Genomic DNA, 15,779 nt, shown 5'->3' with positions numbered 1-15,779 from the left:
TAGCTTTATCTGGCAGAGCCTCTTTGTATTGTAATTACATATAATACAAATCTTCACAATAATTCAGAGAGAGAAAATGCTAATGTGCAGGTTGTGGCAGAAACTAAACCAAAGCAATGAGATTTGCAGCTACAGCTGATTCCCCATCTCACACTGTGATTTTTAACAATTTATTTCCCCACTCCTGTCTCCACTCTCTCACTGAACCACAGCTACAAAAGTTATTTCTCCTCTTATTTCTGCTGTGCTCCTTTTCCCTTCAAAATGCAAAAGAGATAAACCCCACAAACTGTTGATTAAAGTAGATGGGAGTTGGTAGGAGGAACTAGGAAGAGTTTCTAGCAGCTAAGCAGAATTTATATTAGGAACCAGCTCCTAGCATCCTTTCCAGCTTTCTGCTCGCCGCTGCTCCAGTTTTGAAAACATGCAAAATTTATCTGACTTACCACAACAGCTTGAAGGACCAGCTTGGATAAATATGTATTTTTGTGATCTCTATTGGTTTTGCACATATGGTATCATCTACCTGATTGATTGTAAAGGCTCCATTGACTAAAAACGGAAGGGATTTTGGTGTATACACTCATTCTGAAAATACATATTCATGGCAGGGCATGCCACAATCCCCTAAATGTGAAGTCACTGCCCTGCCCGGTGTCGGCGTCTCTCCCGCAATGAATCACCGGCGGATAGACCCCTGACACTTCACCCTCCTGCAGTGGCTGCTGTCACCCCCAGCTCCCAGCCACGTCCCTGACTCCAGCAAAAGGGCAAGGACCTGGCTGTCCTCCCCACTGGCCACAGCCTTTCGTTCAGATTATTTTTTCATTCGTTATTTTTTTAATTTCAGTTTCAACAAGGCCAGATTAATTGTTTGCAAAATGAAGAAACGGATCCTGCAGCAATCTTATCCCTCTGATAACTCCTCACAATTTGCAACGGAGTTCCCTCTAGCCTCAGCCACGGAGCAGGGCCTGTATTTCTTCTTCTAAGAGTATTTTTCCTCCTTCCTTTCCCACTACCACAAACTACAAGGGAGGCAGACTATATGAAAAAAAAGAAAAAAACACAGTAAAATAAATAACATTTTCCTTCACAAGGGAATGTGTTGGGTTTTTCCCCCTCTCTTTTACATCCTTATATCTGACCCTAATCTAGATCCCACAGCCAGTGACAGAAATATTGACATCAGTCGGGAAAAGATCAGGTTTCTTTACACAGGGGACAAGCCCTGTAAACTCTGCTGTGTTGATAGAACCAGGTCCCGTGCTGGTGGGTCCTTCTGCTGGCCTGGAGAAGGTTTAAACACCATTCCTGCTCCCCTGTAGCCAAGGGAGCTTTCTCATTAACTTTAGTGCCAGCATCATTACACCTTAAAAATAAATAGGGATGGATCCTGCTACAGGAAGAGCATGACCAGACTCTTAGTGCCCACAACAAGATGTTTCTGTATTGCAGAGTGCAAAGAATACCACAGTCTAGCCCAAGATTAATTAAAAAACCCTTGGAAGTTAGCAGGAAAAAAAAAAAACCAACAAAAATTTCTCCTCTGTATTTTTATAGTCAAGCTATAAACTCCTGATAAACAGAGGCCACGGTGGAAATGTTGACACAAACCTCTGCTTGGCACTGGGAGCAGGCACAACCTCCTGTTACCTGCTCTGGTGAGAGTATTCATAGGTCCGTGATGAAGTAGGGGCACTCAGGATTTGTACAGCATTTTCCTTTCTATTTGAAACTTGCTCAAAACCCAGCCCGCCAATTTTTGGTCACAGCTTTATCTCAGAAAAGACTGAATAGGTACTTAAAATATTTTTCAAGAGAAAGAAAGAGGCGAGAGAAAGAGAAACCCCTGCCCATTCTTCTGAAATTTAAGTAGGCAGCCCTTGAAAGATCACTGAGAAAAAGTCTGTATTTTCTCAGGTTTAACTAAATAATTTATGCATACTTTCACTTTGGCATGATGAAGCAATTTTAGCCTTTAAAACCCACAACTACTCAGGAGGGAAAAGGTCTGGTTCCTGCAACTTAAATAATTTAAACATCCAGGTGGAAATGCTTTCAGTGCTGCTCCTTTATGAGACAAAGGAGGAAGACCCCAAAACTCTGAGACACTGAGAAGAAAAGGAGTGATAAAAGAGCCAACCTCAGATACATTCAGTATTGAGGGGAAATCCGGCATTGTTCGCTGGAAAAATATGACCAGAGAGATGCTCACAGTACATAAATCCGCTAGGTAAAAACACTTAGAAAAAAAAAAATCATTGGCCTAGAGCTACAACAAACATGCTTTGCAAAAAAAGCACGGCAAAAATATCCCTCTGCCCTCTAACCCAAGTCAGAAATGGTTTGTGTACGCTTAAGGGTTAGGCAGATGTTAGGGGTCACTGAAGAAGCTGTGTGAAAAACTGCACCACCAGCACCGGCTTCTGAATTTACAGAAATGAGTACGACGCTTAGCTCCCAGCCCAGCAGCTCTGTGCCAGCGAGAAATGAAAAAGTACCTGGGCTACTTCACTCTTTCCCACATTAGATGGAAGATGTGAAACTCCTGAGACACATGCAGAAATTTATCAGCTTTAAGACAGGTAAGAACAGCCCTCTGAGTCAGTGTCCATCGCCCTCATGTTGGGTTTCACTATGTGTGAGCACATAGGCAACGACATGATGTCCTGGGGAAGGACAGGATGCCCAGTGGGAGCTGATGGCTATGGGGAGAAACACTTGAAAATGCTCCCAAAAACAGAAAGAAAGACCCAGCAGCATAGGTATTGCTAGAACTAGACAACTGGTAATGATTTCACATGGTATTAAGCTCTGTTAATCAAGATGTCTCCCAGCAAATAGCATTACTGAAATGAACATTTGGCTTCATCCCAAGGACAGACATGCCTCGGACTTCTCTCCCCTTTGGTATGTATCGACCAGAAAGTATTAGAGGGAGAGTTAGCAGTGACCCATATATTTAAACCACCAGCATTTTCTGTTAGGGAAAAAATATCTGATTGTCCTCTCTCACCGGCTTTAAAGCCTCTATAGTTCAGTGTGAGCCTTCAAAACATGCCAGGGAGCAATGTCCTGGGGCTGGAGAGACGTCTTCTGCATGCCCATGGTGTTGTCCTTGGGTTTTGCAGAGACAAGTACTCCTGAATATCCAAGATCCCTCCGTTGCTCATGGTCCTCAAGGTAGAACACCATATTAATAATGGTGCCCATCCCTCCACAGCCAAGCTGGTCCCAACCCAGTGCTCACATGGCATCAGGAGCAAACAGGAGGTGCCATGGGGAGGAGAAGGAGGTGGAAGAAAAAGAGGGGAGGTCAGACCCAGCCATACCCTCAGGCTGGATTTTCCCCAGCACTCTTCATCCGTGATTTCCTACTCCTCTGCCAGACACCTGAGAAGGGAAGCGAGAAATAAACTGTGCTCCTCCAGCTACCCCTCCATTGACTACATATTTTCCATGGCCTATTTCCCTTTTTTATTTTTTCCTACCAGGTGTCTCACTCAATATATCCTGATCAATGCAAAAAAGGGCAAAATTCATGCCTTGCAGCACTAGAAATGCTGCAATTGGTGTTAAAACTGATGCTCTTTCAGCATGGATTTTTGTTGCTGTGCACATGAGGAGCTACTGGCTGCCAGCATGTGTGTATGTGAAGTAACACCACCTCCAGAGCTCGCTTCCCACCAGAATTTGAGCTTAAAATGGCTCAAAGTTTCTCCTATCTACATGTGCCTCATGGTCAGCTGAAATGTTCTTATTAGGCAGGTCCCCAACCTTATCCTCACAGCCAAAAGGAAATGTGGAGTAGGGCATAAGAGGCTGTTGAAACCACATGTCATGTTTGGGTTTGCTGTGTCATAATGATTTTATTCTGGTTGGGATAAGGCTTTCTGCAGCTGTTTTCCTATGGAGCTGATGGCAAAGGGCAAGGACTCGGCTGATACTGAGCAAAAAGGAACAGCAGCAAGAGGGGGGATGTCCCAACAGAGAAACCATTTTTGTTAAAAATGCATTATTTGCATTGTTTTAAGTGTGCAATCTTCAGAGGCATTGCCTGTGGTTAAGAGGTAAAAGAAGGGATGTAGAATGAGGCTTCAGACCTCAAGCCTTCAAGTATTTTCCTTCTTTCAACCTTCTGTATTTTCCTTTTTCTAAAAGTGGTATTAATAACAGCACCCCAGACACCGCCTCCCCTGCAGGAAAGGTGGGTGCTCCTGGGTGCTCCAGATCCTCTCTGCTATTAGAGGAAAGGAACTTTCCTTTCCCTGATTCCCTCATGGGTGGGACTCCTACCTGGACCTCATCCTCCAATTAATGTGTCAAAATGTACAACAGTTATCACAAAGGATGTACTGCCTCCTGCACCAGGTACCTGCCCAAAACCCCCAGCTCATTGCTTTGGGATAGGAACATCCTCTGGGTGCCATTGAGTGGGTCCAGGTTTCAGCCAGTGCCTACCTCGAGGTCAAAAGAGAACACGAATTTTTAACAAAAAAGTTCTGACTTGAAATTAAAAGTTATTCCCTCTTTCAATGCAATACCGAAACACAATCCATGTCAGGATCGCATTTCATGGGAGAAAGTTAAACTTTCAAGGTTAATATTGTTTCTGAACAAAGTATATATCAGATTTTTTGGAGGCCTTTCTGCTGACTTACGCCTTGCACCCGTGAGTTTCGATGAGAACTAGAGACCTTGTGTTTGCAAACCTGTGCAGTTTTGGGCACTAGAATAACCATTATATATCAACTCCAGGAACAAAGAAAGCTCAGGGACTGTGTGAAACTCCTCTCACAACAACCCAAAAAATAAAGAGGCAGCCCATTTGGCACCGAGCTCCCTGAGGAAACTGCGTGAACCCGAGGTGAAAGGCCTTTTCTTCTATTCCCAGGCTGCTAAACCATCTAGCTCTCCTCATTCATTACTCTGAGTTAAGCTTTGCAAGCTTACAGTAAACCTGGGAGAGCTCAGGTTTTGTACAGAGGAATTTCACATTAAGGATTCGATTCCCCTGCCTCCAGCCTGTTCCCCTGAATCTTCAAACAGAACACCTGATATAAACCTAAAATCCTAATCTAGCCTGAAGTGCATTAATAGGGGCTTTGATTTTTCTGTTTAAAAAAGAAGAGAATTACCTCCATAATCCTACTAGTTATACTTCTAACAATATTATTTTAAGACAATTAATTCATATTTAAAAATAATGAAATTACTAGCACAAGACACTAAACTTCTTTTAGTATATTAAATTGGGCAGATTGCTTCTCTCCTTCTAATTATGAATGTAGCAGTTACAAAAGAAACTGTCATTTTGATAGAGTAAAAGACAATCTGTCTGCCAAAAGTGTCCAACCATAATTCTAAAAAAAAAAGTCATCTGCATCAAGAACATGCTACTTTGTTTGATGTACTGTCTTATTGGAAACCTAATTTGCTTTCAACCTCTGAGACAACACATAGCATAAGTTTGTGTGACTAATTTTCTTGGAAATATGAGTAATTAGAATAAGGGACCATTTCCATCACAGGAATGGGTAGCTTGCAAAATCCGAAATAAAACCACTTTAAGTCGCTTTCTTTTCCCTTTCAGCCACGTATTCCTGAAGGGAGAGGGATGGCTTTGCACAGTGGAACGTAAGCTCACATGTAAATCGTGAACTACCGCAAAGTACGGAGAGGTTTATTACCTGAGGTGAGCACTCCCAGAGCTCCTGGAGTATAAAAGCATTAGCCGTATGTTCTAACCGAGCCATAAAAATCAATAAACAGGAACCCCCCACCTGTGCTATGGCCCCAGTGTTAAGTTTTATACACGTAGTAATAGTGCATATCAATTTTCACCACCCTTCCTACGCTAGCTATTACAAGGCGTACAACCACCGGAGGGACTGCGAGAGCAGTGCCATTCATCCCACGGAGTTGTCCAGATGCCAGCTCCATTGCATCATTGTCAATTTTATTCTATCTACAACTGGACAAGGCTGCAGCCCCGGCTCCTATCCACCCACTCAACCCCATAACAATTGCAAACTCTGTTCGGCTGGTTAAAGAGTTTACAAGCCAGCTGAAAGAAAACAGAACAGTTGCATATTAATGCACCCAACCCCTGAAAGATCACATAATGGAGCGGGAGAAATGTGTAACTGCAACCAATATGGGATCTTGTCCAGCTGCCGCAGCCTGTGGATCAGTGACCGGGTTTTTAAATAAATTAATGATAAGCATCCATATGCAGCTGCGCCAGGATTCGGCTGCAACTGGTTGTGTTGCTGGAGGCTCCTTAGTTGCCCAGAGGTATGGGAAGCATGGGTCGTCAAAGCTACTGGATGCCAAAAATCAAACAGCCCTACAGATGTGGTAGCTCTGCCAGGTTGCAAAAATAACCACTAAATCACGCTTATCTTATAATTAAAAAGAATGCCCCTGATAAGGCAGGGAGGAGTATGAGAATAAACCTTTGCCACGTACTTTCCACTATTCATTAATCTATGGAAATAAGGGTGGCAGGTTTATTTAAGTATCAAGGAGGCCAGGAAAGTTGGTTGCTTCTTGTTTTGAAACCAGGACCAAAAAAAAAAAAAAAAAAAAGGCAACACAAAAAAAAAACTTTAAGGAATATTTCATTCTACAGGCATCCCTTAAAAGTGTCAGGCTTTCTAATTACAGCCCCAAAATGACCACTGAAGCTTTTAGCAAGTAATGAGAAGCACTTGAGGATGAAGGCTTTGATTCTGAAATAAGTCTGACCTAAGAGTAGTCTCCCTTTATGAAGATGTGGTAGCTTCAGTTTTAATAGGCACGAAGGAAAGAAAAAAATAGGAAAAAAAACCCCAGCACTTGACGATGACCCTTTCTCCCCTCCCCAACAAAAAGACAAGGAGTTTTATCTGCCTGAGGTTGCCTCTGATAGTGCTTATGGTCCGGAAGTACCACTCATGGGCACTTAAAGCAGCATCACTCAGAAGCATAAAAATAGAATAAAGTTGTACAGCAAATGAGAAATTACGATATATCTCAAGTGCTGTGACACGAAATAAGCAAAACAAACACTCCCAACATTCCCTGAAACTGATAAAAATCTATCTGAAATTAGTAGTGCCATCAAGGTGCTGCTTAGGATGAAGAAGTGCCTTTAAAAGCTCTCTGCAGTGAGAGTCAGACAGCTTTGTGGTGGAGTTAACCATTTTAGGCAATGAGAAGAAAGTAAGACCATTGTAGTTGTGAACAGCTGGCATACAATAGATAATTTAAGGGAAAGTGACCCTCATGTATAATTTTTAACTGAAGAACTGTCAGGCCCCATTAGTTCCAATAGGGCCTGGTAGCACCGAGGTAGGTTTATAGGGGATTTGTATGAGAAGAGTTTCCAACAGAGAAGCAAAAAAAAAATCATTTTAAGGGAACTTTTGTGTATTCAGAATTGTGTGCTTTTTTTTTTAATCTTAGCTGCTGTTTGAGACAATGACATATCTTTCTTTCAGAAAGGAACCCAGAAAACAGTAAAAGTATATTTTGGAGCCAGTGTAACCAATTACTGCTGTTTGAAACAACAGCATCTCTGCTTTTCTTTTCAGAAGAGAACCCAGAAAATGGTAAAAACATATTTTGGATCCAGTTTAGCTGTGTTCTGAGCCACATGTGCTGATAATGCTGAGGAATTCTGAGAGACACCCATTAAACATGGAAACCGTGCTGTTAAATCTACGTCACCGCCTTGGCCAGTGAATAAAAAGGCAAGTAAAAGAGCAAGGAAAGAAAGCAGGACTTCTTAAATAAGTGCAAATAATGAAGGGTAGAACCTGAGTAGAACATAAAAAGTGAGCAAGTTAGGTAAAATAAAGCTCCGGCACCGTTTCTGCAGACGTATTTTAGAGGCCAGTCCAACATTATAAACAATTGCTATAAAACCTGAAAGGTCCAGGTGTCGCTAAGTCATGTTTACTTTATGGCTTTCACTTTGCTATTTGGCAGAACTTCTAAGGCCGTACTGAGTGATGTTGCCCTTAACTTAAAGCACTATAACTTTCTTGCCCAAACTTAAAAGAGATACTGTAAAATTATTTAGCAACTTCTTGGGCCATAAACCCAGAGTCCTCTTCTGAGTGTCAGTCAGCCCCACTTTAAATGCTGTGGTTTGATGGTGGGTGTGTGGTGGGTCTTGGGGACATTCATGGGAATTGGGGTAAAGAGGGGCAGACTGAGCACACTCCTCTCCTCTTTCAAAGGGTTCACACTCCTGGCAACCTTGTGCCTCCTGGATGCTTGAGGGCATGGGGAAAATGGGGGAAAAAACAGTAAATACAGGCAAAGGTTTGGGCTTTTCTCCTCTCCTTGTAGAGTTTTCCTTCCTTGGGGAAAGTGGTGTGGCAGGAAGGTGGTGGGTTTGGGAGAAGTTATCACCCTACACTGTTAGGGTTCCACCATGCTTTCTGTAGGATCCAAGGGTGGCTGGGTGACACAAAGCCAGAATGCTGTCATAACTGAGGTCAATATTGGGTTTAAAGTAAATAAGATTAGTTAATAATGGCCTTAATGAGTTGACTTAAGGTCTATATATGGAAAAAAAAAAGATAAAAAATACAAACTGTCATTTAAAGAAATTATAAAAGAACCATCCTTTTAAACTCAACTCAAATAATATGACAATAAAGCCAGGAGTTATAAGTACAGCAGATTGTCCTTTACTAGACACTCTATTACGTGTAGTCATTAGGCCAGCTATAAAAAGAAGGTTTAAATACTAATGTATTTTTTAATTTGTTTTATACCCTAAACAAGCAATCAATGTACATTAATAAACATAATTGTTTTTTTGGCATTTGTCCATTCATTTGGTCTACCTTGTCAGCTCCGGCAAACACATCAGCAAAATTCAGTAACCACAATACACAAGAAGGAAACACCAATGAGGCCATCTGAAATATGCAGAATGTATTGAATTACTTTATTGCTCCACTATTGACAGACAGAAACCCCCAAAGTTGACCATAACTGTCCTCCTGTCCATCTTAAACAATGACTTTGACAGGTTTTTGTCCACAAATACAGCTTTGGAGTGCTGTTGCAAAGAACCTTTAACGAGGTGGTAAATATGTTTACCTTTGATAAGGTGAGCTGCCTGATAAGATAAGGTGGATGGCCACTTTTCAAAAGCAAACATGCACAGAGCTCAGAGCTTTCACCCAGGAGCTGTGCTGGATTTGATCAGCATAAGGAAACGTCTACTCACTCCGGAATAGCTTCCTGAAATCAATTTGTTCCTTTTCAGTTTTAATTATAAAATACCTCTCGCTAGAGAGAGATTTATTCACTCAAGAGGGTGCAACGTTGGAGATGGATGTGCAAAAGGTGCTCATCTCTGTAGTCTCAGCAATTAGGGTGTAACTCTCAGTTTAACTAGGACACTGTGGGTATCTACCTCCTGGTGTGTCACCTCCAAGCAATCCCATCCAAGGGACATCCTGCAAATGGAAAAGATCAGGAAATGTCTCAGAGGAGGGGACTCTCATTGCTCTGGTATGATTATCCTGAGTGCTAGTGACCAGAGAAATGCACACCAACAAAAAGCTCCACTGGGGGCAAAATCTGTATTGAGACCCTATAATGCTTCCTGACATCTCCACCAGGTCCTCTCTGTAGGTGACCCAACCATGACAATCCTGGCTGGCCCGTTGGTCGTGGGCGAGGAGAAGGGAGGTAACGTGGGCAGTGTCTGCGCTGCAGAAATCTCTTAAAATGTCACTTGTCGGGGGAGAGGAAAACAAAATTGCTGCAAGAGCAACAGAAGCTGCGAAGTCCAAAATGGGAGCTCCACTAAAGCCTTTAATGCACTAGAAAATTTATGAAAACATGAATAAAAGGTAACCTATTCAGTGTCAGCCTTACATATTTATAGTTTAAAAATTAGTCAAAGTTTATGTCCCGAGGTTGCACCTACAGGAAGCCAGATGTGTGCCTTCTGCATGTGACCTAAGACAGGCCTGAAGCAACAACTAGATAATTTCTCGCTCATACTCCACACCGTCGATCGCGGCGGCTTTCTGAGGTGAGAGAATCTGACAGCACTAACTCTCCAGGGCAGAACTTTCCAGTCAAGTGGATCAACGGACTGAAAATCTCTTATGAATAGTCATTAGGCCTTCATTACAAACCCCTCACAACCCAGTTCTCTTTTCGCAACCAAATGCCTTTTGTCATCTTCACAAGGTGCATCATTTAATTACCAATTGATTTCTTTATATATGACAACATGTCAGATAGCAAAATACAGTGTATCTCCCTTAGGGGGAGAAGTCTGTTAACTATCAGCATGCCAGATTACTGAATTTAGCTGGAAGACAGCTATTCCCTCCACTGCACCTTTATTTTAAAACTCGCTTTCCAGTTTTCCAGAGGAGCAACGCGGGGAAGAGATAAAGGCGAGGAGCAGTGCAAGGAGGGATTATTTCCCCCCCATTCTGTCAAGAAATTAAAGCTGACTTCCAGCGTTTCTCACTCTGTTTTTAGGCAGGGGCACCCCATGCACGCACACATGTACGTTGGCATTGGCGGCTGTGTGCACACACAGAGCCGGGCTCAAACACGTCAAACAATTGTTCTCATTATCCCAGGAATTTACCCAGCTTCTGACTTTGCTAGCACGCTGAATCTTCCCCTTCACAACTGCAGCCTGATAATCAAGCCAGTACTGTATTAATAAGCTGAATAATAAGGGAATTTCAGAAATGTACAGGACTATTATACCGTAACAATAAAACCTCAAACTGAGTAAACCAGAGCAGCGCTGAAGGTAGGCGTCGGGAAAGAATGAAACCAGTGTTGCAGTAATGCACTCCATTGTATGGCAGTGTAAATGCCTGCTTCTTTCATACACAGAAGCTACATTACACGAGTCCGAAATGTTCTCAGAGCATCACTGTGCCTGGTTGTGATAGAACCTGGCACCAGCAAGCACTGAAAGCTGACATTATACTGTAGGATGTGCTGCAGGTGTGCAGGCCTGCGAACGTGCTCTAATTACATATTTTCCTGCAGAGCAACAATTAAGGTCGCCAAAATAATTGCCAGTTTCTTAATCCCTCTCTAACAAGACTGACATAAGGAATGGTTTATTTTTCTCTGGTTATTTTGAAAGTGTTCTCAAGATTTTGGGTTTTTTTTTTCCTAGTGCGCTGCATAAAACTAATTCTTACATTCAAATGTGTGATTATAGCCATTGTTGCTGCTGGGACGGGTTTTTTAAGGCCAAACCTTTTCTGAATTCTAGAGTACAACTAAAATAATGAAGAAATGCTGATTGTATAACCTGGCATGCTGTTTCAACATTTTCCCTGCAAGAAAGTGCTTATTTTCCCTTTCTGCATGCATTTGTTCTGTGTTTTGGGGCTCTTTTTCAAGACTACAAGCTCCAGGTCAGTGCTCAGAGCCCTCCACAGTGGCATTAGGACTGCACTATTCCAGTCAGGCAGCCAGAGAACTACAGAGTCCCGACTGTGTCCAGGGTTCAATGAAGAATCACCTTTATTTTCATTACAACTGGCCTTATCTACTGTGGGAGACATTACAGAGGCTTCTTTCTCAGAGGCGTCAAGCACTTGACTTCAAACAATTGAAACAATTGTAGTACATGAGACAGAAAGGAGATGTCTGGTGCATCTATTTGCAAAGCTGAGGCATTTAACAGCAACCATTATACATTGTAGTTATATATAGCTCTCTTGTAGACCTTGGGAATAGTGGCCAGTATGAGTCAAACCCAGAGCTGGGATCAACAGCCGCAAGTCAACTGATTTTCATTGGGAAGAACCGAATGATACGAGCCAGGAGCCCTCCATCCCTTCCCTCTGACTCTTGCAGAAGTGGAAACTGTTGGATAAAGCTGTGGTCTCAGTCTCCACAAAGAGACCTTCTCCTCTTCTAAGGCCTCAGAGCTTTAGGCTCAGCTCAAGTCTTGGCTCTCATCTTGACCTGAAGAGGTAACTCAGGACACCCAGCCTTTGAGGTGACTTCTGCAGAACCTGGGTCAGACCCACCCAGAGTTTCTGAGTAAAACCTCTGGAAAGTATTTTATGTAGAAACGCAAGGACATTTGTATTCAGACATGTTAAGACAAACCTCCACTTCTGGGTTAAGCCAAAGGTTAATAGTCTGCTCTTAATTATGTTTTTAAATAGTAGAACTTCTTTCCAACATTCTGACAGAGCCTGCTGTCCCTGCTCTACCTATGAGCAGATCCTACTCATGTCAGAATGAGTATTGCTTATGTCAGGATTAAATTTATCTGAGCAACCCCAAAGATCAAACAAAAAATGCCACACAGCCCCAGTCAAAGGATGTCCAGAGGTATGCCAGGGAGATTGGCTTGACATGCAAAATCACATTCAAACATCTAAGAATATTAGCATTAATGAGCCAGGCAAGACACCCTTTGATAATTGTTGGCAATCTGAAAACTTTGCTCTGAGGATATTAAAAGTAAACTGTTATCATCTGATTGCCAGTTTTAATCCCACTGATAGAAGCTGCCACAACCTGTCAGCATTAAATATATAACAAGGGGGTTATGAATATAAATTCCTGCTGGGAGCGTAGGTAGATGTCCACCTTTGCAAAGGGCATTACACGTTCACAGACTGCAGAAGTGATACTAATATCACAGACTCCTACTAAGTTACTAGTTTTACTGCTAACTCCACTACTCACTTGCTAAATTTGTCCCTCTTTCCTACACTTCTTTTGAAGTCTTCCTTCAACAAAGATGAGCTAATCAGTTGCTTAGACACCCGTCCTCATAAAGCTGTTCACGTCTTTTTATGCTATACCTGCAAAAGCCACAACTGTGGTACCATGATACAGGAAAATGTATTTTCCCTCATTGTACTTATTACTTTGCAATGGTCATTGATTCATTCTGCAAGTGAGTAAACAAAGGAAATTTAAACTTTAATGGATATTAAACTATTTGCAAATGAATCGTTTGCTTTTCTCAAACAGGACAAATGTACTTTGTTCGCTTGAAACCTACTTAGAGAAGCTGCATGGGAATGATAAAACTCAAAGCTCAGGGTCATCTACAACCAGGTCAAAATTTTCAGACCTGGTAATTTCATTAATACTGTGTATAGATACATATGGTGTGGTTCTCCAAAGAGTATAACTTCACTTGTGGGCACTGAATCTTCAGTCTCCAGCATATTTGCCATGCTGGGTGATGCTGCTGTAGGCACCAGATTGGGTTTCCAGGTTGGAAAACAGTGATCTTAATGGGTCCATAGCCTGCAGACACTGGGAAAGGTCACAGCAGAAGGCAGATCAGAGCCAAAGCATGACTGTAAGACAGGGCCAAGTCTCATTGGTTTTATTCACGTGAGAATTGCAGTGATTTCAGCAGGGAGGGCATGGCCCTGTTTACATGAAAATGCTTTGAAGGGAAATATTTTAGGTTTTGATCAGAACCTCATTTACATTCTTACAAAGAAACTGCGAAGAGTTATAAATGAGCTGTAGAGTATATTATAAAACACATTTTAAAAGTAACACATGCTCAGAGATGGATAGCATTAAAATAAAAGTAGGTGCAATATCCAAGATGAACATTTCTTATGAGCAAACATCACGCGAGAAAGCATTCCACAGGCATAACTTTGCAGATAATCAAAGCCAAGTATTAATACATTTTTATCAGTCTACCTTCTAAACAATATTTCAGTAGATTTCCTTTCACACAGTGATATTTGTAATAAATGTTCTGCCTTTGTTTTAAAGTCAGTCCGTAGAAAGATGACATCAGCTTAGCAAACAATAAAGTGCCTGTAATATTGTCTCCAGAGGGCTGTTACATTTACTTTGTAGCAGTAAAATTCAATTTTCAAAAAACACTACATGAATGATGTTAGGTTATTAACCCTATCACCACCGTAAAACATCATCATTGTGTGCAGAATGTAGGTCACTATCTAGGAGCTAGAAGTTGCTTTTTGTTAAATAATCCATTTAAGCTGCTTTTCTTTCCTATAGCTTGGGTTATGTCCCTTCCCTTTGAAAAAAAAACAAACCAAAAAACAGTCTCATTTTTAATCTCAAGGCTCTGAGCAAGCGTCCTTATTACACATCTCATTTTAAGGTGTTCTTCCTTTGTTACTTTCAGATTTGGCCGCACACTTTTGAAGAGCGACTCTCTGTGAATTCTTGTTATTCAGAGCTGCACTCAGAGAGAGAGAGAGAGAGAGGGGAAAAAAAAGTGTATCAGATCAGCCTACGCCTGTGGTGACTCTCACAAGTTTCAGTTCAAGGAAAGAGAAGAAAATCAGCAGCTACAAATTCTGACTCATTTTGAAATTTCAGCGCGATTGAGAAGCCACCGTCCTGATTTGGGGACCGAGTGCTCAGCCCCCTGCTCATGCTCAGACCTCCCTGCTGAACCTGGTTTTCCTTAGCAAGCTCCAGGGCAAAGAAAGATCAGCAAGCAAACTGTCCGCAAGCCAACCCGTCACATGGCTCCCTGTAAAGAGGATTTGCATACCTGACACAGCTATGGAAATATTCCCGGTCCGGGAAGGGGCGAGAGAGAAGGACTAATAGCGCCCCGCTATCAGGATGCAAGGGGTTAACTAGTTAAACTTCTACAACCCCCCACAGTAACTTTCCAAAAGCTGACAATAAGTAAAAGAAGTGCTGGTTATCCATTTTTTAAAGGGATGGGATTGGTTTTAGAAGAAAGGGAAAGAGGATCAAACACCTCAGAGCAACAAAAGGTTGTGTCAGAGGGCCCTCAATCACAAACCTCCTTCAACAAGAGATATTCCAACCTTCCAGAGCAGTTACCCGGGCAGCACGGCTAAAAAGTTCCCTGACATGAAAAGAACAAAAACAGAAGGGACAGAGGTAGTTATTGTTATGCACACTCCTCTTTTTTTTTTTTTTTTTTTTTTTTTCTGGGGCTTTTTTTCTCCCCCACAAAACTTTTTGCATAAGCTGTTCGGGGGAGAAGTAATAGTGCTGCTTATTGAAAAGAAATCCCCCCTCTTTGCATCTCCTACCTCCTAGGTTGGGAGGTATGGCCCAGCAGATTCTAAGCCAGGAACACCTGATGAATGGGGAAGGTCAGCTCCATGAATGCTTCAAAAGAGGCATCCAAAATTAATAAACATAATTATAATGTCTCCTGGTTTTCATCGCCCCCTGAACACATATTTGAATTTTTTTTTCCTTCTTCCAGACAAGCAAAGTTGTGTGCACACAAAGAATGTAAATTATTTGCGTTTGCAGTGTCAGGTCTTGGAGGTATCTTAACAGCATGTAAGAATTTTCCACTTAAATGTAAATTATTAACAAGTCAGAGTTTTCATTTGTTTTATCTCCTGATGTGCAATCTAAATAAATAAATGGCACACTTTACAGTGTTCACCACCCACTTGTCTGCTCTTTCAAAAACGTACTTTATATATGCTACCTTTGCTTGAATAGGATGGTGGATCATTCTCTCTTTCATCATTTATCTTTGTCTCAGTGCTTCTGAGGGGTTGAGGTTGTTGTTTTTTTTGCTAAAACAAATTTACCTCTAGTACTTCATCAAGTTTTCCTGTGTAATATCGCTAAGTAAACAGCACAGTGGTTTATTCATAAAATATTCATATTTCAAAATGTTCCTTCCCAACCACCCCTCCTGGGTTTACCTATGTTTACAAATATGTAAGCCTTGTTAATATGCCTTGTCTGGGGAATGGTGAGTAGTGACCCTCCTTGAGGCACAGCTCTTGCTGAAGAAGTGTATT

General features: G+C 41.8%; 1 protein-coding gene and 1 long non-coding RNA gene across 5 annotated transcripts in view; one reads left to right on the top strand and one right to left on the bottom strand.

Annotated features, from left to right (window-relative positions):
- The window catches only part of LOC137476803 (uncharacterized), a 19,776-nt gene extending 4,619 nt beyond the window's left edge, over positions 1-15,157 (top strand). Inside the window, exons 1-3 of one of the 2 annotated variants that reach the window (XR_011000621.1) lie at positions 1-4,870; positions 5,597-5,698; positions 7,581-15,157. The exon at positions 1-4,870 is cut by the window's left edge and continues 4,619 nt beyond it. This is a non-coding gene — a long non-coding RNA (uncharacterized lncRNA). Of the gene's footprint in view, positions 4,871-5,596 lie in introns of both variants that reach the window. The other variant, XR_011000620.1, reaches the window with a different exon arrangement.
- ZEB2 (zinc finger E-box binding homeobox 2) overlaps positions 1-15,779 on the bottom strand; it is a 114,558-nt gene that overhangs the window by 59,481 nt on the left and 39,298 nt on the right. The gene's annotated exons all lie outside the window — the stretch shown is intronic.

The sequence above is a fragment of the Anomalospiza imberbis genome, chromosome 7 (genome assembly GCF_031753505.1).
Source record: "Anomalospiza imberbis isolate Cuckoo-Finch-1a 21T00152 chromosome 7, ASM3175350v1, whole genome shotgun sequence".
Classification (NCBI taxonomy): Eukaryota; Metazoa; Chordata; class Aves; order Passeriformes; family Viduidae; genus Anomalospiza; species Anomalospiza imberbis.
This window is presented reverse-complemented; position numbering and strand designations above follow the sequence as displayed.